The 2812-nt window shown below is 36.1% G+C and overlaps 1 long non-coding RNA gene across 1 annotated transcript in view; it reads left to right on the top strand.

Moving 5' to 3' along the window:
• Window positions 1-2050, top strand: part of LOC105116305 (uncharacterized) — a 17748-nt gene extending 15698 nt beyond the window's left edge. Inside the window, exon 3 of the long non-coding RNA XR_840510.1 lies at window positions 1967-2050. This is a non-coding gene — a long non-coding RNA (uncharacterized LOC105116305). The remainder of the gene's footprint in view (window positions 1-1966) is intronic.
• Window positions 2051-2812: the final 762 nt, after the last annotated feature.

Below are 2812 nucleotides of genomic sequence, written 5' to 3'. Positions count from 1 at the left end.
CATTTACCACAAATTAAAAGTATCTTATATTATTAGATATATTATTATAAAACATGCTTTATTTAAGGAGTTATTGATACTTCAAGTGCAAAATGATGATATAAAACATTGATAAAAATACACTTTTAAGTACTAATCACCTTCCATGCTGATCATAGCTAATACCACCACATCAATCCATAGGTACATGCCGTCAACAACCTTCAGCCACAACAGGTCACTCACACTAGCAATAGTAGACCTTCGTCTGCAGCGGCCCACCTACCTATTTCACCCTCTCCCCGCCATCGGTAGATCGGACATCTAGCCACTACCACCACTTGGTGCCATAAAAAGCCCACAGAGCCATACCAAGTTACTATCTCCATAGCCTCGCAGCGCCGCCACAACAAAGTTGTGTTCAGCAACCCAAAATAGTGTTACAAACCAACAACCCATAGCCACCAATAAATTGCACCTTCCACAGCAGACCTATGGATTCAGCAACCAAATCAGCAGCACAGACCACTAGACGCAGCCACCCCCCCATCACAACCAGCACCGACTGGTGGTTCATCACAATAAAGGCAACACAACAGATCTTCATCTGCCATTGTCCATAATGCCATCGCCTTTAGCAACCACAACAGGCCGCCCACGCCAGCAGTAGTAAATCCTCGTCAGTGGCAGCACCTCAACCAGTGTCATCCTCTCTACGCCATCAACAGATTTTCATCTACTGCCGCCCCTAGTGTTGTCGCCCTCAACTGTCAGCCACAGATAGAGTAGTAGAAGCGGCCGACGAAAACCACCACCTTCAACAGACTACAACTATCCTCACCTTCAGCAATCACGCTACACCACCAGCAATAACAACAAAGGAAACTCAACAAAGCAATTGCAGCACAAAAGAAGAGAGTTGAGGTGAAATTAATTAACCCTACCACATCATCGCTCCGGAGCCACATCATGCCAATCAGCCACCACGTAAGCAAACATCACCATATCATCCCCTATTGCCATGTCAGCTGACACATCATCTGAAGTTCTTCCTCAACTGAATTCAACAATTTAAATGTTGGTTGGTAAATTACTCTACCTTTTGATTTGTTGATTTTACTGTTTTGGTATTGCACTTGGTATTTAGAGTTATCATTAATATTACTTTATGCCAGAAAAAATCTCACCTAGCATTTTAATTGTTAATTTTTGTTCATGATAGCTAATATCTTATTCTATTTGATAATTATGAGTTCTTGCTTTTGACATTTTGTTTGATTAATCATTTACACTTAATAATCTAGTATTAGATGCTTATAATTTTATTAGTGTAATTTGTTCTTGATTAATCTCTATATTAAAAAAAAAGAAAAAAAAAGATAGGATTAGCTTTATTTTTGTATTGTGACTTCACTTGCAAGAATCATTTGTGATCTCAATTTCATTTATAAATGAGTATTGCCTGCTTTTGTGTTATGATCATCCAATGTCTAAGCTTAAGTTTACACTTACCATAGACTTAACCCTTAGTGATATTCTTATGACCATTTAAAAGGCACTGCAAACTTAGATGATCAACATGTTTAAAAGAATTGAGCCCTAAGAGAGTTTTTGAATAGGGCACTCAAAGACCAATACATATCACAAGAACAATCATTGTGGACAAGTTCACTCTGAGCGCCACCGGTATGACTATCATTTAGGTTATGCTAAACATGATGACTTTAATGAGCAAGTTTTGAGTCCTAGCAAAATAAAACCCCCTACTTTTGATGGTCATCATGACCCTTGGATATTTGATATGTGGATTCATGATATGGATCAATTCTTTGAGTGACATAACTTATCTGATAATAAAAAAGTTAGATTTGATAAGATGATGCTCACTAATAAAGCCAAAAATTATTAGAGAGATATTGAGGATTGCTTAGAGATGAGAAGTAAACCTCATATAACTGATTGGATCAAAATGAAACAAAAACTTCAGGAGAAATACCTACCCTAGTCTTATAGGAATAAACTCTTAGACCAATGGAACAATCTAAGACAAGGGAATAAATCTATCAATAAGTATATAATGCAGTTTAACGATTACATGATTAGATGTGCCATAAGAGAGAGTGAAGCTATGACTTTGTGTAGATTTTATAGAGGCTTAAATGATGATATTAAAAGAGAAGTTGTATTTCAAGGTGTATATACCCTTAACCAAGCTTATAGCTTAGTTAAAGACTTCAAGTTGGTCATAAAGAATCAGTGGAAGAATCGTCAAGACTCTTACAATATCCCTATTAGGTCCCAATTCAGAAGTAGTGATTCTTTGTTAGAAGCTCCACTCCACAGACCTAATCCTAGTAACTCCCAACTTTATAAGAAAGATAAAGGCAAACGAGTTATTAATGAAGTATCTAAGGTGAGTTCAATGGTTAAGTGTATTAATTGTCTAGATTTTGGTCATATCTTTTTAGATTGTACCTTTAAACCTTTAGTCATCCAAAATATATAAGGATATAGGTAAAGAGGAATATTGTAGTGTTGAAGTGTATGAGCCTAATCTTAACGATTTTAGTGACCCACATGATGAGGATGTGCAAGAAGAGGGACTTAACACAATGAGGCCACATGAGCTTAAGGCTGAGGTTAAGAAAGAGTCAGATATGTTTGATTAGTACTTAAAAGTGCATTTTTATCAAGGTTTTATGTCATCATTTTTGCACTTAAAGTATCAATAACTCCTTAACTAAAGCATGTTTTATAATAACGTATCTAATAATATAAGATACCTTTAATTTGTGGTAAATGTTTATTTTAAATGCAGGCCTATCACATAAAT

Source organism: Populus euphratica, unplaced genomic scaffold, assembly GCF_000495115.2.
Source record: "Populus euphratica unplaced genomic scaffold, PopEup_1.0 scaffold903.1, whole genome shotgun sequence".
Classification (NCBI taxonomy): domain Eukaryota; kingdom Viridiplantae; phylum Streptophyta; class Magnoliopsida; order Malpighiales; family Salicaceae; genus Populus; species Populus euphratica.
The sequence above is the reverse complement of the archived record's forward strand: the minus strand, read 5'-3'. Positions and strand labels throughout refer to the sequence as shown.